This window comes from Megascapheus bottae, chromosome 30 (genome assembly GCF_031878675.1).
Source record: "Megascapheus bottae isolate mThoBot1 chromosome 30, mThoBot2.hap1, whole genome shotgun sequence".
NCBI classification, from domain to species: Eukaryota; Metazoa; Chordata; class Mammalia; order Rodentia; family Geomyidae; genus Megascapheus; species Megascapheus bottae.
This window is the reverse complement of record NC_143538.1, coordinates 9789019-9810075: the sequence shown is the minus strand read 5'-3', so window position 1 is coordinate 9810075 and position 21057 is coordinate 9789019. Positions and strand designations below refer to the sequence as shown.

The 21057-nt window shown below is 41.2% G+C and overlaps 1 long non-coding RNA gene across 5 annotated transcripts in view; it reads right to left on the bottom strand.

Annotated features, from left to right (window-relative positions):
* Positions 1-20041: 20041 nt before the first annotated feature.
* The window catches only part of LOC150044403 (uncharacterized), a 66303-nt gene continuing 65287 nt past the window's right edge, over positions 20042-21057 (bottom strand). For all 5 annotated transcript variants that reach the window (XR_016533191.1, XR_016533188.1, XR_016533192.1 and 2 more), the window contains exon 10: positions 20042-21037. This is a non-coding gene — a long non-coding RNA (uncharacterized LOC150044403). The remainder of the gene's footprint in view (positions 21038-21057) is intronic.

Sequence of the window (21057 nt, the reverse complement as noted above, 5' to 3'; positions counted from 1 at the left end):
ATGATTTTTTATGGTACTGGATTTTTTTAAATTATACAGTACTGTGCTTGCCAAGCAATCCTCTACCACTTGAAGCCATGCCTTTCACTTAAAAAAAAAAATGATAATTTTCCTTTTCCTCCAGGGTCAACCTCAAACCACCACCATCTTCCCACCTATGCCTCTGAATCGCTGTGAATATGGTGTCTTACCATTACTCCAACTTGTATATTGACACGAAATCTTGCTAACTTTTCCCACAGCTGACTGCAGACTTCAAGCTTCCCAATTTCTTTTCCTCCTGAGTAGCTGTGATTCTACATGTGTTCTATCGTACTCCTACTTTTCGTTTCCTAATTCAGAAGGACTCATGATACAAAACCTGAAAAGACTCAGCATTTCATGTGGATACACTAGTTGGCTAGCCATAGACCATCACAAAAAATTCAGGAGAAAATGAATCTAAAACTACTCATAGCCTGATTCTTAATAATAATAGGAGAAAGCTAATCTAAATGATATTAATAGAAAACTAATATTAAAACAACCAACTGTATATGTCTCTCTGCCATACATATATGGCTGCATATTCTTTCACATCCACAGCCATGGACGGCAGACAGATGAGCGGGGATTAAGAAAGGATCAAGCATCTTTTTGCATTGGATGCAACAATCCTCGTGAAGTCAGCACAAGTTGACTGATTCTTCCTTTGCTCATGAGTTTTCCCATTATGAGCTGAATCAGCTAGAATCAGCTACAATTGGGGGATTCCTTCCCAATCAATGGGTCTACCTCACACATCTGCTTGGCTTTGTAAATGAAGAGGCAGCCTCTTCTGAAGGCCAAAGATCAGGATCCATGAAAGTTTTGGTTGCCCCAAATACTGAGTGTGTACCGTGACAGTATTAAATATTTAATATAATATTGGTAACAAGGGCTGGTAATACTTAGAGCAATAGTAGCTGGAGTACATGGATTGCTTTCCATAGTCACTCACTAGAACGTATTTATAACAGCCACTCCTTAGAACGTATATGCAGGGGATACTTTAAATATGCTCCAGAAAAATAAAATGTCTCCACTAATGGGACATAAGTGCCAGGCGTGGAAAGAGACTGTCACCCCACACCTCCAGCCATCTGAGCTGTTCCCAGGCTTGGCTATAGTGCTTGTCTTGAAGGCTGGATGAATAAGTGACCTATTCAGCTGCCCTTTGCTTTCTCTGTCTCTCAGAAACACAAACAGGTTCTCCAAGACTCCTGGAGATAAATTGAAAAGTTCTCATTTCTGTATGCCATCACCAGCCAGTACTCAGTCAATATCGGTACACACCTTTGTACACTGCCCAGATAAGTTATATTTGATCTAGTAACCCAAAGGTGAACTGAAGGTTAGAATTAATGACACATATAACTCAAGTGCAAGTCAGTAACAAACCTTCTTACTTTCCTCTGAAATACCATCAGATCCCTTAAGGGAGTCCACTGATTATACTACTGAGGTTTGTATGAGCCAACTAGGGTAAATAATTAGACTGTATTTTTAATTAATATTTCACTGCCTTCTAGCACAATGATATTTAAGCTGATGATGGGATGAAGGATAGTGGAGAAAGTCTTAATACTGGTAAAGTCTGAAAGAACAATGAAGATTTTTGTCTAGTTGACAAATAATGATCTGACCATTTTGGCAATATGAAGCCCAGACTTCCTACTACATTTGAAGGAAGTTTAAAGGCTTCTGCTTGCTTGCCAAGCTATAAATAATAATAATAATAATGATAAACAACTCAGAAAAAATAAAAGTAGATGCTAAGTATTTCTTATCAGGTATAATTGCCAAACTTCTTTTAATTATGTAAAGTTTATAGAAATAGTAATAATTTAAACAGAGTCCATAATAGGCATATTTTCAAACTTTTTCCATACATTTAATAAAAATATGGGCTCATGAAAAAAATAAGAAGCCAGCTTGGTTAAATATTTTTATTATGAAATTCAGCACATTTTACCTGGTTTTAATTGATGGAAGTGTTACATATTTTACCAATTCAAGAGTTATTCACACTTCTTTAATTCAAACCAGCTTATTTCTTTTCAGCTCAAATAGACTATTATTTAGCATTAACTAGAAATCAAATGAAGTAATATAAAATTTACTAAATGTATCACAATGCATACATTATTTCCTACATTTATTTCCTACACTCAAAATGTGAAAATGTGAATTTAAACCTACTTAATCCTCACAATACCCAAATGACAAAGATACAAATAGTCTATAAATCATAGTCTACCAACGGTGTTCTTACAAATGAGAAAAACAAGATTTCAAAGGCTCAAGCCTGTAATCCTAGCTACTCAGGAGACTGAGATCTGAGGGTCATGGTTCAAAGCTAGCCCATGAAGAAAAAGTCCTCCAGAGACACTTTTATCTCCAATTAACCACTCAAAAAACAAGAAGTAGAGCTGTGGCCCCAAGTACCTTGAGCAAAACAAGCTTAGGGACAGTGCCTAGGCTCTGAATTTAAGACCTCTTCCCATGTCCCTTCCCCTGCCTAAAAAAAAAAAAAAAAAAAGACTGGCATTAGCAGAGAGCTGGTAGCTCACCTATAATCTTAACCATTCCAGAAGCTGAGATCTAGAATATGAACATTTGAAGGTAACCCACACAGTCAAGTCTGTGAGATTCCATCTTCAAAATTGAAGGCAAGAAGTGTGGAAAGCATGGCTCAAGCAGTAAAGTGCCAGCCCAGTAGGCAAGTTGAGAAAAATTGCAGAGCCTGAGTTCAAACCCTATTAATGAGAAGGGAGGGGGGCGGGGGACGGGGGAACTAACAACTTTTTGAGTGACTTTCTTCAGTAAACTTAAATTGAGCAATGGTTTTGCCTTTTGATTTTAGTCACTGGTCGCATTTTTTTTGTTTGTTTGCTGCTCTTTTTCTTTTGTGCCTCTGCTGGGACAGGCATATATTAATAGCCCAATGAATATAGGTGATAAATCATTTGTATTTGGCTTCCTATTAAGCTAGGCTTTTGGAACCTGTATGTTTATACATTTATGGTCAGGCAACACTTGATTAATTATGGTGACCCCTAAGATGTTGTAAGCTAATAAAGAGTCACCTGAAGCATCATAGAAAAAAAATCAAATTAACTCCATGTGTGCCCAGACTTGCAGATTACTATTTTCAATGGTTGGCTGTGCATTGACCAGCTCTGATGATATATCTTACAGACAGCTCAATTATAACATGTTCCAAATTAAATTAAGTTTCTTCTCATCTACCTAACATTTCTCTTTACTGTCAAAACTTCCCATCTAGAAATCAGGATCCTTCTTAAATCTTCTTTTTCCTCATTCAACTTCCTCGTGGTTACAGAATACCCATTCTTAACTCATAAAAAAGTTCCTCAAAATTCTTTCTTTCCATCTCCCTTGCTTTAATTCTAGTGATTGTTTTCGTTTGTCTGGAATATTATTTTTTTGGGTCATGGGGCTTGAACTCAGGAGCAAGGACATTATTCCTGAGCTTTTTCCACTCATGGTTGGCACTCTACCTGTTTGAGCTATAGCTCTACTTCCAGTTTTCTGGTGGTTCATTGGATAAGAGTCTCATGAACTTTCCTGCCCAGGCTGGCTTTAAATCACTATCCTCAAATCTCAGTCTCCTTGAGTAGCTAGGATGACAGACTTGAGCCATCATCAATGGTCATCCTGAATCTAGAAGCCTTCAACAGGTATAGTAAATTCCTCACCTTTGGGAAAACAAGGTCTACTGAGATGCAGTCATTATACGTAGCTTCACAGAAGTTGATTTTCAAAAAAAATTGCATCAAAGATTGGTTTCCTATAGCAAATCAGGTCTGTAAATGACTGCTATATTCCAGCTGGGCACAGAAATTTCATCTCTTTGCACCCTCCCAGCATGGAAAATGAGGATGAATGTGGCTACACTTAAAAAGCATTTAACACCTTACTTGGCACATAGCAGGTTATCAATAAATGGGTTCTGCATTTGGTTCTGTGCAAGCCAGAGTTTCACTGTTTATAAAACTAAAGGAAGAAAGAAGAAGAGGAGCCACTTACATAAAATGAATAACCAACTCAAAAAAAAATCTGTTCCTAAGTACAGTTTGGACAGATCTATTTGTCTCTGCCATTCTCTCTCCTTGTGTGTGTGTATGTGTGTAAAATTAAAATTAAAACACGCACTTTAAAAAAAAGCCTCTTTTATTCCACAGCACGGCATGGAGAATTATGTATCTGGGCCATATATTTTCATGCTGACTGGCACCATTTATTGGCCAAGATATAGCCAGGTGAAGGCCTATCATTAAGGAGAGATTTGTAGAAGACAGTTGTGTCCATGGTAAGGCTTTGCTGTGAGAGTGTTAGAAATGGAACCAAGCCGGAAGCAAGTGGCTCTTTGGTAAGATTGGGACTTTTGAAATTATTCTTTCATTATTCTATAAGAGAACAAAATCATGAGGCAATTTAAACAGGCCAGGCAGGGAACAATCAGACTCCCACTGGGGCCTGGACCAAGTCATATAACAAGAAGACCTAGGCCACGTTGTAGGGTAAGGCCACTGGCTCTTACAAACGCAACTCCCTGTAGCATTGGAGTTAATGAGGCAATTGGTTCACTTATTTTCTTTCCCAGAGATTATCATGATCAATTTGCATGATGATTATGGGAAAAAATTAAAACACTATTCCCAAAAATCAAGTTAATAAAGGCCTTTGAGACCTAGAGCTTCCTGAAGGAGAAGGTTATATATTTTTCTCAAAAAAAAGGAAGCTAGTATGAGAAATATTCATTTAGTTCCACAAAGCTATGGCTTATTCATCTCTGCTCCCTCCCCCAACAGTTTTTTTTTCTTATTTGTAGTGTCTTACATCTCAATTAAACCCCTGAGAACCTATCTCCCTTAAGAGAACGTAATGAATTTAATATAAATTCAAGGGGGAAATAAAGAAAGCAAGAAGAGAGTGGGAATGAAGCAGTGAAAATAGGAAGTTGTAAAACAAATACACCTGAGGTTGAAAAGTCGTTTTCTCCTCCTCCTGCTCCATGAGATTCTACCTGGCCTAGCTCGAAACTAAACACCATTTATCCTTCAACACTCAAGCCAGTTTTAGAAACGTATGTCCACGGTGGGTCACTTCTCTGTTGAGTAGGGATAAAGCCAATCCCTTGGCAGTTCCTCCTAAATCTCTTCCCCTTTCTGGTTCTCAAATCCATTGAAATTCCTCCTCTCAGTTCTTCATTTGGCCATTTTCCCTCCTATCTTTTATATAAAATGATTTCTCCTCATCAGAAAAGAAATTTGGGCAGTAAGTTTGAGGAACACAAATCTCTGGAAAGTCCTTTTTTTTGTGGGTAATAGTGGGTAATTCACCAGAAGAAAATGTCAAACAGATACAATGTGCATTCTGTGTATCCTTTCATAAAACCCTGGCCCTGAAACAGAAGTCTAGAACAAAAGACTGGCCAGAAAACTCTGCCTATTATTGAGGAGTTAACTGTGATCAGATAACAAATGTCTACAGAATAAGCAGAAGGAAAAGAGAGTTCGATCCTCTCATATTCCTTATCACAGCTAAATTTCCTATTTCACTTTCTTCCTTTTTCATACACAATTTTGTGCAGAGATTTGGATATCTTTTGATCATTTGTGCTACCTCAGTTTCTTCACACACACACACACACACACACACACCTCTGCGCTGTTTATATCTAGTACACTCAGAAAAAGTAAAATGCAGTCTTCTTTTCTTGTGATGTATTCAAAAGGAGTTATATGTTAAAAAGACAGAAACATGTTCATAACTAGCTTTTTGCTCTGCATGTGCGTGTATGCTTGTCCTGGGGTTTGAGCTCAGGGCCTGAGTTCTGTCTCTTAGCTTCTTTTTTCAATCATAGTGTCCTATAACTTGATCCACATCTCAATTTCTGGCCTCTTTCTTTTTTCTTTTCTCCTTTTCTTTTCTTTCTCTCTCCCTCTTTCTTTCTTTTATCGGATCCTGCAGCATCAACTCAGGGGACTGTCCCGAAGCCAAGGCTCTACCACGTGAGCTTCCATCTTTTTCTATATAGTTTATCAGAGATGAACTTCTCTTATCTCCAATAAACCAGAGGAAAACTGAAAGTAGAACTGGGGCTCAGTTGGTTGAGCACTAGCCTTGAACAAAAAAAATATATAATAAATAAATAGCTAAACAACAGCTCTGAGTCTCTCAGAGTTCAAGTCCCAGGGCTGGCGTACACAAAAGAAGTAATATGCATTGAACTAATAACTGAGGAGGAAGGAAAGAGGAAAAAAAACACCTTGAGGAGTCTAAAAGATGCTTAGAATATACAAGAATGTCCTTCCCCTCCTCCTCTTTCATCTCTCCCCTCCCCCCAACCCTGACTTCTCTCTCATCAATTTCTATGTCCAAGGTACATGCAGGGACAGAAGTTCACACAGCTCTCCAAAGAATCTCCTCTTTCCCACACGCTGGCCCTGCTTCATGAGCACTGCCAGACCTGCACAAAGAGACAAGAAAGCCCGGGAGGCAGGCCTCCCATCCATCTTCCCGGTGGTCTTTCATTTCTTTGCCAATAAGGTGATCTGCCTCACAACACACTTCAATGTATTTGACATCTGTCATAAAACCCAGGCCGGGCAGATCTGTCTTCTGTTAAAATAAGCCATTCTGCAGAAACACATCTTCTGCTGTTAGGGACCCACCAGAAATAATTATTGACATATTGTCTGCACATCTAGGCAACCTCCTTAATGGGAGCCATAAATTACTGGAACGTGGTGTCCCCCCATTTCTTTCGGAGAAGCAAGGTAACATTTAAGAGAACCAGGAGGCGAAAGCCACTGTTCTCAATCCTGAAAGGGGGGCGAGGGCTCGTAGCTCAACTTGACCAGTTTCAAACAAATCTCTTGCTTTCACACCTTTCCAAAGTTAATGAGCGTAGCGCTCCACGGGTGTTTCTTTGTGATGAGGCATGGGTTTTCTCATCATTCTACTCGGAGGTGAGTCTCATGTTCACAGAGATGGAAGTGTGCTTCATGCAGATGCCTTTTCCCCAGATTTCCAGTGGGCTCAGTCTTCTTGGAAATATCCACGTAGAGGAGAACCTGAGCACTCAGGTTCTTAGTACAGTGTAGAAATACAGAGGAGAGGTACAAAGCATGTCTCGTTCTCACTGTGGTGTTAGAGACCCAGATCTCGGTCCACCGAGAACACAGCAGTGCTGAGATGACTGAGGTTATCATGATGTTCAAGGCTGTTATCAGTCCTAGGAACTTCTGCGAGCCAAATACATATAACAAGCACAAATGAGCACCGGATACTGGCGGCTCACACTGTAATGCTGGTTAATCTGAGATCTGAGGATCAGGAATCAAAACCCACCTGTGCAGTTAACCACCAGAGAGCCAAAAGTAGAGCTATGGCTCAAGTGGTAGAGTCTTAAAGTAAATGATCCCCAGGAACAACACTCAGGCCCAGAGTCCAAATTCCGGGACCAGAACCAAATAAATAAATAAATTAAATAAATAGCCAAAGATTATTCTTAGGAGTCTAAGCAAATCGAAGCCTCCAGTTTCTCCAACAGGACTTTTATTTGATTAAAAATGCCTCCCAAAGAAAAACAGTGGGCACTAGAAAATAATATTTCTTAGCTGTAAAATTCTTTCTAGGCCTTTCTCTTTACCCAACCCTTGCATAGATGCCAAGCATCTCTGTTTCAGTCAAACTGGAAGACATTGTTGAAAGAAATATTAAGTGCTTAAGAGTCTTATTTAGCACCAGGAAACCATCTTTCACTGGGACATGGCATCACAGCCTCCCGTAGAAGAAACTCCAACAGTACAGTTAGGCCTGTTAAACTGGAAACGAAGGCAGCCGTTGAGAGAGAAGCTCTCCCAGGACGAGGCTGAGAGATTAACTCAACAAGAGGCAGAGGAAATTGCCTATTACACCTTGTCCAACCCACTCAACTCAAACCACCCCCTCAGCACCCCCCAAAAAAAACCTTTCAGTGGATTTGAAATAAGAGGAAACGGCTCATTTTACAAGAAAATAACAACACAGATGGGGATGGGGGGGCAGTTGAAGATGTTAAGATAAGGGTATTTTAACTCGTGTTTCTAACTATAAGCAGATCAGTGACAGGAATTAGAAGGAAAAAAATCACACACACACACACACACACACACACACACACACACCCCACAATTGGCAATGACAATTGACTCAAAATGCTCCAAAATGAATATTCCAGGCCACTAATTTTCAAAGTACTTTCTTCACCAAAATAGGCATCCATCTCGCCATGAAATTGGTATCAAACTTCTTAGTCAAATGTGGCATCCGTCCCTGAACTCACCAGAACCCACCTTCCAGTACCACAATTGTCCCTGAACTCACCAGAACCCACCTTCCAGTACCACAATTGTCCCTGAACTCACCAGAACCCACCTTCCAGTACCACAATTGCGCCTAGAAAAGATTCTTCTTGGCTGGCCACCTGCGTGGGGTCTGAGATCTGTAGGAACTTGGACTTACTTTCCCTCCCATGCATAAAGCCCTCAGATGACAAGAGAAAATTCCAAGCAAGTCCTGTCTGCTCATTCTGTACCGGTAGCAAGAATTGCTGGATTGGCAACCGATAAGAACATTAACTACTCTTCATGATCATGACTTTTATTTTTATTTTTTTTCTTTTTGCATGCTTTAGTAAAGGGAACCTAGTACATTTCAAAGTGATCTAGATATTGTAGATTTCTAGAAGAATTTGTCCACCTTCCTGCCAGATTTGGAACTGGAAACCCCCCCCCCCCCGACCGTGCCTACAGGGTAGTGATAATCAGTGACTCTTTTCAAATCACTGACAATGTATTATTGCTATTTGAGCAATGGCTCAACTCTGTTGTATAGAGTAAAGTTGAGCTCTGATTCTGAAGACTGCTCTGAGAGATGTTTGCTATCCACAGCCAAAAAAAAAAAAAGAAAGAAAGAAAGAAAAAAAGAAACAAGCAAACAACCCTGAACAACCTATCTGCAAAGGCCGTTCCCTTTTCCTCTTGTTTTCATGGTATTGCCTCTCAAGGAACACCTGTAAACACTTTGGAATACGTTTTGGACCTTCTGGGGGGCGTTTTTCCTCCTCACACCGAGCCCTCTGCACAGCAAATGACAGCAAATGCTCTGATTTGATGTTCCCAGTGGCCTTCCCTGGAGTTGTGGCATTTAAACTCACAAATGCCGCACCCTTCCTCAATACTGTCATCATCTGCTTAAGCCTAAATTGTGTGCCTGTAGGTGAGAAAGACTGGATCCTATTACCTCTCCCTGCCCCGCCCCCATCCGCTGGTGATAATATTCCTGCATCCATCGTTAATCTTCTTAAGTTTCTTCTTCACTTCAGCAGTGTTTAGCCTATCATTTTCTTTCTTTCTACTTTTTTTTTTTTCTGAAAACCAGGACCAATTTGCCTTAGGTAAAGGAAGATTTGATACAGTGTTGGAGGAGATTATCTAGGAGTAAGCTCTAGAGCAACTATCTCGGCCTTTCTCGCTATAAATGCACGTTTTTTAAACATCCCAGGGGTAAACTGGGTCACTTGATGTTTCAAAACATCTGGGAGAAAACGCTGGGAGTGGGGCAGGGCTGGAAAATTGTATGTCAAGACTCCTAGGGATGTCATGAAAACATGACTGTGACACATTCCAAATGACTCTAAACCATTTGCTTGTTTATAAATGCCCAAATTACTCATTATCTGCTTCTACTTCAGATAAGTTGGGTTTGGCAAGGACTTGGAGTTCATCTCCTTGTTACTGCCTCTGGAGAAGCTCCATATCCCTTCCCTAGCCAGTTTTTGGCAACTGGGAAACTCACAAAATGTCCATTTTACGATCACCACGGAGCAAGGACCAAAAGCAAGCAGAAAGGAAGAGCGGGCTGGCAGGGAGTAGAGGGGCGGAGACATGGGGAGTTGCTGTGACAGTGTACCAGGTTAGCAGTCACTTGGGCAGGATAAATAGAGTTGGGGGATCTAACATAAAACCTGAGAATTATCATTAACAGAAATGAGTTGGGCTGAGAAGATAGCCCAAGAGTACAGCACTTAACTAGCATGCATGAGACCCTAGCAATGCAATAATAATCATGAATACTGACAATAATAATGCTGTGCAAAGTAGATCTTCCATATTCTGATAAAAGGAAGAACAAAAGTGAAGAATGTGACATAATAAGGAAAGCCACTCGTGTGCCTCAACTGTTCAACCTTTACTAATTTCTCAGTAAAACTGGGGCTGGGGACATGTGGACATTAGTAGAAGACTAAGCCCCTTATATTGGATGTGATAGTGCCCCTGTCTCTTGCTCGATTGTTCACTGTCTTGTTCTCACTCTATAGCTATTCCAGATCACGCAGCCACTACAGTTTTCAAGCCAGCCAGCAAACTGACACCCCTCCCTCAAGATTGCAATGTTCTTATAGCAAGAGAGACTCCGACTTTTCAAGTGTCCAAAGTCCATCCTAAGACAGGTGCTGGTGGCTCACGTCTGTAGACCTAGGTACTCAGGAGATTGAGTTCTCAGGATCATGGCTAGACGCCAACCAGGCAGGAAAAGTACATGAGACTTTTAATGCTAATTAACCAGGGAAAAGAAAATATGGAAGTCTAGCTGTGGTTCAAGTGGTAGAGCAATAGCCTTGAGTAAAAACATACACAAACAAGAAATGCTAAGGGACAATGCCAAGGCTCTGAGTGCAAGCCTCAATACTGGTACCAAAACAAAACTACAAATATCCTTTCTTAAAGTAGCTTTGCAATTTACAGCTAGAAAACTGGAGACACAATTGAGTAATGTTGAAGTTTTATGCTGCTTATTTTCCTTAAAATATTAATTAAAACAAATGAAAGCTTTTCCGTGAGGGCTTCACCCAGAGTTAAAGGACTAGCCCTTAGACGCCAGCCCTATTGCTCTTCTGATTAGCACAGAGTTGACATCAAACTAAGAAGACTGCACACTCCTGTTGATGAGCACTCTTATTCATCCATGGTGCTTTTTGTGTGTGTGTGTGTGATCTGGCTCTCATGTAGTTGAAATGAAGCCATTTCTCCTGCCTGAGGCCAATTAAACAGAGTGTAGCTGGTTCTCTACAGAGATGTTAACGATTCCCCCACAAAGCATGCATCCTCCAGCTTCTGCAGGCACCCACATCTCTGTCTCCATCTGAAGATGAAGATTCTACCTCTTAAGCACCCAATGCATCGCTCTGATCACATGAAGAACGACTCATTTGGTACCTACCTATCATCTCTCTCTCTCTCTGTCTCTCTTATATCTCTATATCTAATATCTATCCATCTATCTGTCTATCTGTCCATATGTCTAACCCCCTCTCTTATGTCTGTCTGTCCAGCTATCTGTCCCAACTATCCATCTTTCCATCAATCATGTCCATTTATCCATCCATTCATCCTGTACCCAACCTATAATGAGCTATGACCCCAGCCCATTTTCTATTTGTTTGTTTCTTATTCCCTGTGCTTCATTCTATTCCAAATTGTTAGCTTCTTGATAGGCACAGAAAGACATCTAGAACTAACATCAAACACTGCAGGAAGTTCTGGGATGGATATTGTGATGATTTGTCTTATCCTTTGGTATTATGCTACATGCTGAGACATTAAGAACAATTATTAATTGCCATATGATTGTACTGATGCAGGAGATAGGGTAGAAATGGGCTTGCGGAACTAGAGGAGATAGACGAGAAGAAAAGGGTGGTGGTACAATGAACAGAGAATCCTACACCAATAGGAGCCACGATTAGTATACCCAGCCTAGTCAAGCTCCAGGTTTCAGGCTACTTTGTTACCACAGGGAGATAGCTTAAGGTCTTGGCAAGGTGAGTGGACTCATCTGGCTTGAATTCTATACAATGTAAGTGGAATTATCATGCTTATCAGTCAAAACATTGGAAAACCTGAAGTGGCAAACCACATGGAGAAAAGTGATCTACGCTGAAGAAGTGTCACAAGCACTTAGCAGTTCAGGATCAGGATAAACACTGTGGCACAGGTCAAAGAAGGGGGCCTTGAGGTTGGCCTCAGCTAGAGAAGTGGTTCCCCCGGGCAACTGTGTGAATGTGTCTGTCAGTTACCATCTCTAAGCTCTCGATCGCACACCACAAAGTAGGGCCCAAAATAGCCAACTGAGAAGGGGTGTGTGGATCGCTGGAGCCCCAAAATGACAAGATTCTGTCCAGTGTAGGAAATGCTGAAGGACTCCTGCTCAGTAACTATTTGGAAAGCTTCTTACTAGCAATGGAACTCTCACATCTTGTCCACAAGAGGCTAATCTCCAATTAGCCACGCAAAAGCTGGAAGTGGAGCTGTGGTTCAAGTGAAAGTGCACCAGCTTTGAGAGAGAAAAGAGAGAGAGAGAGGGTGCGGGAAATACTCAGGTCCTGAGTTCAAGCCTCAGGACTGGCACAAACAAAAAATAAGCAAAGGATATTGTCATTGTGGGATAGGACCCAGTTGTGACTTTGGACCCTGGATAAAAAGAAGGTAGGTAGGTAGGTAGGCAGGCAGGCAGGCAGACAGACATGAATAGACGGACATACATTTGGACAGACAGATAGAATACAGATACATACATACATGCATGCATGCATACATACATACATGCATGCATACATACATACATACATGCATGCATGCATACATACATGCATACATACATACATACACGCATGCATGCATACATACATACATACATACATACATACATACATACATAGGCAGATGGTGATGTTATTAACTATTCTTGTAAAGGAATTCAATCTAGAGCACACGGAAAATTTTATAAATGATCCTTGTTTGATTTTCAGTACTCTCGGCATTTCAATCAAATTGTCAGGCAAAACTTAACATCTTTAAAAGACGGGAATAATGAAATTATGAGCAGAGTCTTTGTATGTGAAATTCTATCAGTGCAGAGCCAGATATAGTTAACACGCATCTGAACATCGTCTTGCATTTCCTCTCTGCCTCCTGCTGTCTATGCAGGAGCAGGGGCTAATGGATACCCGGATCAAATGCTGAATGGAGAAGAGGTTGATCTGTAATGCAGGTAAAGCTAAAGGGTTTTCTCCTCCATTATCAAACACCAGACATACTTGACACTTTGCCAAAATTGCTTAAAATGAGTTATAGCTCCAATTGACTTTGCAGTAAGTACAAAGAGAAAAGGCTCAGAAATTTATAAACCAAAGTTTCTTCTTTGCTTCAGAGTTTAGGGCAAGAAGGGGGGAAAAAAAACAGAAAAAAAAAACTTTCACTGACTCACAGATGTACCACAGTTTGAATGTTACAGGGACATAAAATATGTTTATTGTTACTGGGGATCAAAATTTCCATCCTCTTCCACCGGAACACTGATCTGCTGTGCACAAAAATAGCAGCAGCAACATCGCCAGATCCAATAACCTTAACACAAAGTAAATATGAACACAGAAAAGAAATGTAACCTTTCTAAAGTTCTCCACATGCAAATACCATGAAGAAATCACCCACTGCTGAATCCTCCCACACTTCTCCAATATCTGCATCCTCCACCTCACCCCCATGGAACATCATGGCAAGCTTATTTGGATCTTTCACAGACCTTAAATCCCTATCCGTATTCTCTGATCATTTCAGTATAGTAAAGCCGTCATCTAGAGGTAGTAAATGTTTGAAGAACCCAAAGAGTTATAACCACACACACACACACAATTTTTTATAAAACTTTTAGGCTTATTTTTACCTACTGAGACTGAATCATTCTTTATATTTAAGCCATATTCCAGTGCAATCTCTTGAAATAAATTATGATGGGCTGGGAGTGTAGCTTAGTGGTGTAGGCCCAACCAGCAGTACTGCAGACATATAGACAGACAGACAGACAGATAGACAGACAGGTAATAGTAGATCTATGATAGATTATAGAGAGGTGGTAGGAAGAGATAGATAGATAGATGATAGAAAACCAGAATGACAGACAGACAGACACATACATATGTACATACATACATACGCAGAATTTATTGAAGAAATGTGCTCAGACTTTTGGATCTACAAGTCCCTTTCATGCTAGCCCACCCACTAACATTGCTTTGCATGGGTTTATGGTTTGTGTCAGGGCTGTTTTATTTTAGAGTGTGAACTGAGAAGTTTGGAGCAACTCTAGCTGGGAAGGTGTATAACGCCAGATGGGTAGAAGATGATGAGTATTTCCCACACAGTGGGGGAAATGCATTCCGATAAGTGAGGAGGAGGAAGAGGAAGGAGGAATGGAGGAATGGAGGGTCATAGAGAGAAAACAATGGGGTGAAAATTAAATGAAAATATGGATACATATTTTTAGCATTTTGAAAAAGCACACATCTGTGGAAATAATCCATAAGCTATGAAAAATTTTATATATGTCAAATTCAACAGCTTATATATATTAATAACACAAAACACACTAAATCCTTCAGGAGGTCCCACTTTCAAGATAGTTTAAATGACCAAGGAAAAAAAGAGTTTGCTTCAGACCTTTCTTTTTGATATTTAAGGGACATGTTAAGGGAAAAGCAAGCAACTCTTGTCAAAATAACATTTCATCTCTGTGATTCTGTCTGTTCACAAGTGTAACAATGTTTTAAGTAGTTTATACTTCCCATCTTGATTAAAGACAGTCAAGGCCAGACCACATTTGTGTTAAAAGATGTTTATTTGGCTTTTTAAAAATATTTTATTGTATTTTTCCCCTATAGAAACAAATGTGTTTGCCCTATGCTGCATATGGGATGGGAGATTCTATTATCCACCCAGAAATTATAATGTTCTTTTAACACTTAGCTTGAGAGAGAGAGAGAGAGAGAGAGAGAGAGAGAGAGAGAGAGAGAGAGAGACAAAGAGAGAGAGAGACAGAGAGACAGAGAGACAGAGAGAGACAGAGAGAGAGGCAAATAATGAAATCATTCTGCCCTCCTCTTCAAAAGTCTATATTTGTCTCTCCCTAACTTACTGTTAAAAAAAGAAAAAGAAAAAGAAAGAAAGAAATGGACACTTGTTCAAATAGGCTTTGAATGATGCAAGAACTTTTTCATTGCAAAGGCAAACTGCTTCTTTTTCTGGTTCATTGTGGAACTTCAGATAAGTAACGCCCCCCACCATGATCATGATATAATCTCAGCAAATTCACAGCATGTGTGTGTGAATGTGTGCGTGTGTATGTGTGTGTGTGTGTGTGTGAGAGAGAGAGAGAGAGAGAGAGAGAGAGAGAGAGTGTGTGTGTGTGTGTGTGTGTGTGTGTATGGAAGAGAGAGAGAGAGAGAGAGAGGGAGAAAGAAAGAGAGAGAAGGAGTGTGTGTGTGTGTGTGTGTGTGTGTGTGTGTGTGTGTGTGTGTGTGTGTGTATGGAAGAGAGAGAGAGAGAGAGGGAGAAAGAAAGAGAGAGAAGGAGTGTGTGTGTCTGTGTGTGTGTGTGTGTGTGTGTGTGTGTGTTGCGGGACTTGAACTCAGGACCTGGGCTTTGACCTGTGATCCTTAGATCTCACCCTCCTGAGTAGCTGGAATGACAGGTGTCCGTCACCAGTGCCCAGCTTCACAACGATATTTCAAACTGCAAGCTAATCGAAGCGTTCTGTGGGACCCTGAACACCAAATATACACGTGTAATTTCTTTTTCAGGGCTGGGAGTTTTCCTTTCTCCCAGCACAAATCCTCTGGGCTACTCTATACAAAGGTTCTGTGGATTGTGAGGACGGACCACTAATGTTATGTGTGGAGGGCCAAGGGCCCGGAGTCCAGGAAACTCTCAACTGGTTTGACCAGCTTGCCAGCCACACCTTCAGCAAGGTCTGAAATGACAGTCACATAAAATCAAGTCTACCGTGAGAAATGGGGGCATCAGGGATATGCCCTGGGGCAGCTAGCAGCTGAGAGTTCCACGAGGTCATTTGTGTGTTTCAGGCCACTCAGACCCATCCCAGAGGAAGAAAGACAGAGCCCCCGCCCACAAGATTAGATGAAGATCTATTATCCCACAATTGCCTCTTTTCATAACTCATCCTGAAGCCCTCCCACCTCTAGTATGAATCAGCTTTGCCCATTTCCCTGAATATTTTTCTCCAACTTCCTTTCTTTTAGATCCATGAGCCTCGAGCACGTTACCCTCCCCGACCCTCCATGACTTATCTTGTAGCATGTGATCAATACAAGTTTTGTCCCTGGACTGTCACTGATTACTTCTACCCTCTCGTTCTGGCACTCCTTCCATTGAAGCCATAATCAATCACACCATTGTGTTGGAATTTGAATCTACCTCACAGAACACACAGGAAGCCTCCTCCTCTGACGCCCTTGCTGTGGGTATGTTTTCGCGTGTCGTGTCTGTGTTTTCATTTCCACAGGCAGCCGTTCACTTGGTCATTCCTTGTTTTCCCCCAGGATAGGGGTTCCATTATTATTATGCTTTATAAATCAAGACTGCCACATGCCATTGCATACATGCCCTCTCTGAAACCCCTGACCCTTCTCTACCATCCTCTTCCTCCTCACAACCACCGAGTGGTAACAGAGCTTCCTGAGCCATTCCCTGGGCTCTGCACTCAGTTGGAACAGCTGATTCTTGGAGCGGCCAGCCTGGTCTTCCTCTGTCTTGAGTGTACCATGGCAGGACAGGCAATGACGATAGGCCTGCAGTGCGTGTCATGTAAATGGGTAGACCAAGAGGCTCGAGGCAGTTACGTTACGTGCTCCTCTCCAGATAGCTGAAGACTGTGGCTTGCTAATGGCTAGGGGTTGTCCACTGGGGTTGGTGATATGAGACAGCGGTGGATGAAGGTAAGAACCAGAACCTCGAGGCGCGTCAAGGAGGCTAAAGCCTTCTCTCCACTCTGATCCCATCCGGTGCCATCCTGCAGGCAGCCTAAAGCAGATCCTGTCTGCCACACGGCCCTGGAATAATCAGAGGAGAGCAGAGCCCCATTGGCTAGGGGCCAGACCAGCTTAGCCCCCACCCCTCCGGCCTTGCACCCTGCAGCCAGCAGATTAACAGCGGCCATCTGGCCACCAGAGTCTCCTCTTGTGAGAGGCCGCTCCCACCCTTGGTGAACCACTGGTGAGTCCAAGACCAGTCAGACCCAGTGCAACTTTGATGGCTCCATTAGGAAAGATGAAAACACCAGATATGCCAAATGCAGATTAAATGGCATCTTGGTAACGTGATTATCTCTGAATTACTAGCTGCATAGTGAGACGGCCAAGTGACTAATCCTGAGGAAGGCTGGGTGTTTTGGATGGAAGATTCACAACTTCCGACCTCCAGGGCATCTTTAGCTGAATCGGAAGAAATGTATTTCACTACTCTGGGAAAAAAAATAACAACAACAACAACAGCAACTCTATCCAGGAAGTCACTCCTTTTCAGAGATAATTTGATTTCATAAGGTTCTGAGGTTCCAGAATGATCTGTGACAAGATGGGGAGTAAATGGGGAGAGAGAATCAATCATAAGATTGACAAGTGTGTATGTCTATAGGGTTCATAAAAAAAAACACATCAGAAAGGGAAGGATAAAGGAAATACAGAGAAAAGTCAAGATGCCATGATTATGCCTTTCTCCGCATGTTCTTCAGCCAGGTCTTCTCTTCTTGTGCCTCTGGTTTGTTTGTTTGTTTGCTTGCTTACTTGCTTGTCTGAAATGGGACTTGAACTCTCTCATCTGAGGCCTGCCTTCATTCATTGGTTGGTGCCATGCTTCCAAGCCCAAAAGGATTGGCTGGGGTTTTTTTTTTTGTTGTTTGTTTGTTTTCTGTTTTTAAGTACCAGATGGACACTCAAATGTGGTTACTGACGCATTTGCTCCTTGGCTAGTGCTCTGTGGAAGTGTTCGCTCATTGGCTAGTGCTTTACCAACTGACCCAAGTCTTCACCACCACCACCACCTCCACCTTCCCTCACCTCCCTCCCAACCTCATAAGAGACAATGTTAGAACGTCTCTGAGATTGGTTATCTAATAGCGGTTCACCCTCTAAAAGTACTATGGGCTTACAGTGAGTTGATTTCCCAATTTGAGGGAGATACAGAGAATTCTGAAGGGAGTGCTTGATATTATATTCCCAAAGCAAATTGGAAGCCAACTCCCCCCAAAAAAATAAAAAGAAGAAAAAAAAGATAATAAGATTGTCCGACTTCTTTAAGGCAGAAATGGAGTCTTACCAGAAAGGATGGTGTCAAAGAAACAAGATTGTTGGCCCCTATCTACAAATATTCTGATGAGGAAATGTCTTATGATTCAGCTAGAATCGTTTACAAATATCTTTGAGGCAGGGCAAGGGGGGGGATGTTGTAGTACTGGGATTTGAACTCAGGACCTCAGCAGAGAATTACTTACTCTGCTGTCACTCTACCACTGGAACCCAGCCAGGCTTTCTGCTCTTGTTTTAGAAATGGAGTCTCAAGGACTTTTCTGTCCAGGCGGGTTTTGAATCAAGATCCTCTGGATCTCAGCCTTCAAAGTAGCTGGTCCTGTAGTTGGGAGACATCAGCTTCCAGCTCATAAGAAAACCATTTCTCTGGCAACTACGGACTGAGTTATGAAATCTGCAGCACTCAATGTAACCCCGCTAAGTATCTAGAAATCTTCATTTTTTTTTTCTCTCTTTTTTGGCAGTTTGATTGTAAGTGGCCAAAGGGAAGGGCTGATGACGTAGTATGCTGTCTAGGCAGCATATTACATAAAGTGAACGAAATGCCACTGGAGAGAGTACAGACTTCCTCTTTCCTGCAGGAGTCATTTCCGCCCCCCCCCCTCCATGCATCAGATAAACAAGACAGGGATTTTGAGCTTCCTGGTGCAAGGAACCTGTTTCAATCAGATGCATAATTGTGCCAGAGCTCTTGTTTACTTTTCATACACTCTCACTAGCAACTTTAATTTTCAGTTAAGGCCTTTTCAAATCCATTTCTGGGAAAGCAAATGAGATCGCATTCTCCATTTTACTGGTAAGCAGTGTCTTTATCACACTGCAGATTCGCAGAGCAATCAGCTAAATTCCATTGTCATTCTGAATCCCTTCTCCCTCTTTTTGTGATGCTTTCACGAACTCAAGCAAGTCTTCCGCCTTCTCAATGGAGAAGATTTTATAGAAGCGACCATAAACAGCACATAATTGCAAAGGGCTTTAAAAAGCCATATGGAAGGATGAATAATCTTTCTTTTTGTTTCCATATTCCCTAAATATTCTAAGGCTTTGTGTTTCGCAATACCTTTTTTTTTCTTCTTTTTTTACACTCATCATTGGTCAAAATTGTTGCTGGCCATTTGCCAATTTGAAATGTCCTACAAAATGAATTGCTTCTTTTGTACATAAGAAGACACTCTGGTAGCTTTGGGAAATATTGCTCAGAACAAAGCTCGACTGGAGTTAGAGCTAGCTGGGAGCACTTTCAGAGGGAGGGAGGGAGGATGGTGAGTTTATTGTCTACTCAGTACGTATAAATCATGACCCAGGGAATATTTTGTGCTGGCCTTCATAACTTCCACTGGCTGTACTTTGGGGGAATCACAATTATCCTTTTAGGAATTAACCACATAGTTCCTGTGTTAGGATAGCCTTTCCAGTTGGGGTACATTTTCAATGCTAATGGCATTGGAAATATACTTAAAAATAAAAGTTCGAAGGTCTCACTTCAATAGGTAAACACTTATATGTTCCATTTTCCCACTGAAATGAATTATATATATAATTATACATAACAGGTCATTATACCTGTATTAAGATAATTTCCCTCTCAATACTTTTCTAATACATAGTTCTTTTTGATTCATAGGCTTGAATATAATATTCAGACTTATGAGGATACATTGGTTTTAAAAAGCTTTATTGAGAAGATAGAATACTTGAGGAAGAAGTAAATTGATGACGGTCACTTAAAATAGTACCACATTTTCATTCTGTCTGTAAACAGTTTTCTATTTTCATCACTAACAACATCAGCTGGCATATATATTTATTTTATATTTGTGTATTTGTATTTATTTCCATACTTATTCTATATTTATATAACACCTGGGTGGGACATCTTTATCATCCCAAGCAAGAAGCATCTAATCTCTACATCATGGGGGGCGGGGAATGAAATCAGTCACACCAACACTTAAGACAAAAAGGCAACCTATGCAAAGGTCTTGGATATATCAAATATTCCCATTAAAACTCAGCTCTTGCATAATCTGTAATGAGAGGAACTGAAGGAATCAATGAATGAGGTACTTAGATGAAGACTCTTTTATTGCTGTTTGTTTTGGGTTTTGGTGGTGATTGGGGGGGAGAGGTTGTGGGGCTGGAACTCAGTGACACTGAGTACCTTAAGAAGCAATAAAATAACCAACATCGAGACTTTACTACTGCCCAAATACATATGTATGTGTGTTGACACAAGTGTTGTCTACAAATAAAGTTGACCACATCACTCCTCCGTTAAAAGCTACTGCATTTTTGTCTCCTCCTATGGCACAAACCATAGTTCCATAGTTGTGAGCAACTACATCTGATTAAAATCTGTCAGGTTTAGCTTTTCAGTAGGAGAGAAGAAATATGGGTTTTCCCAGAAAGGAAATCAGTGTGTTCTCATGTTAGATGCTGAGTGAAAAGCTGGGTACTGTCACTTAAAGTGACGAAACAGAAGGGCAGGGAAGCTATGGCCACTGGTGGCTGGCATCATTGCTGTGAAGCAAATCTTATAATCCTGGTTTATAGGATAGACTTACAGTCACTGACCTAATAGTTATTACTCCAACTTGTTCAGTAACCATGCCTTGCATCTGAGGTGTCTGAGGCTTGCTTTGTCTCCATTTCCTCAGTAGCATCTTTTCAGCCAGAGCCCTGCTTTTCTGGGGTCTGCAAAAGATGATTTCCTTCCACATCTGAAGGCATTGTAGGGGAGGGTGGTTTAAGGGCCCAGAACCGTACCACGGACTCTCCTTTCTTCAGGCAAAGAGAAAGAG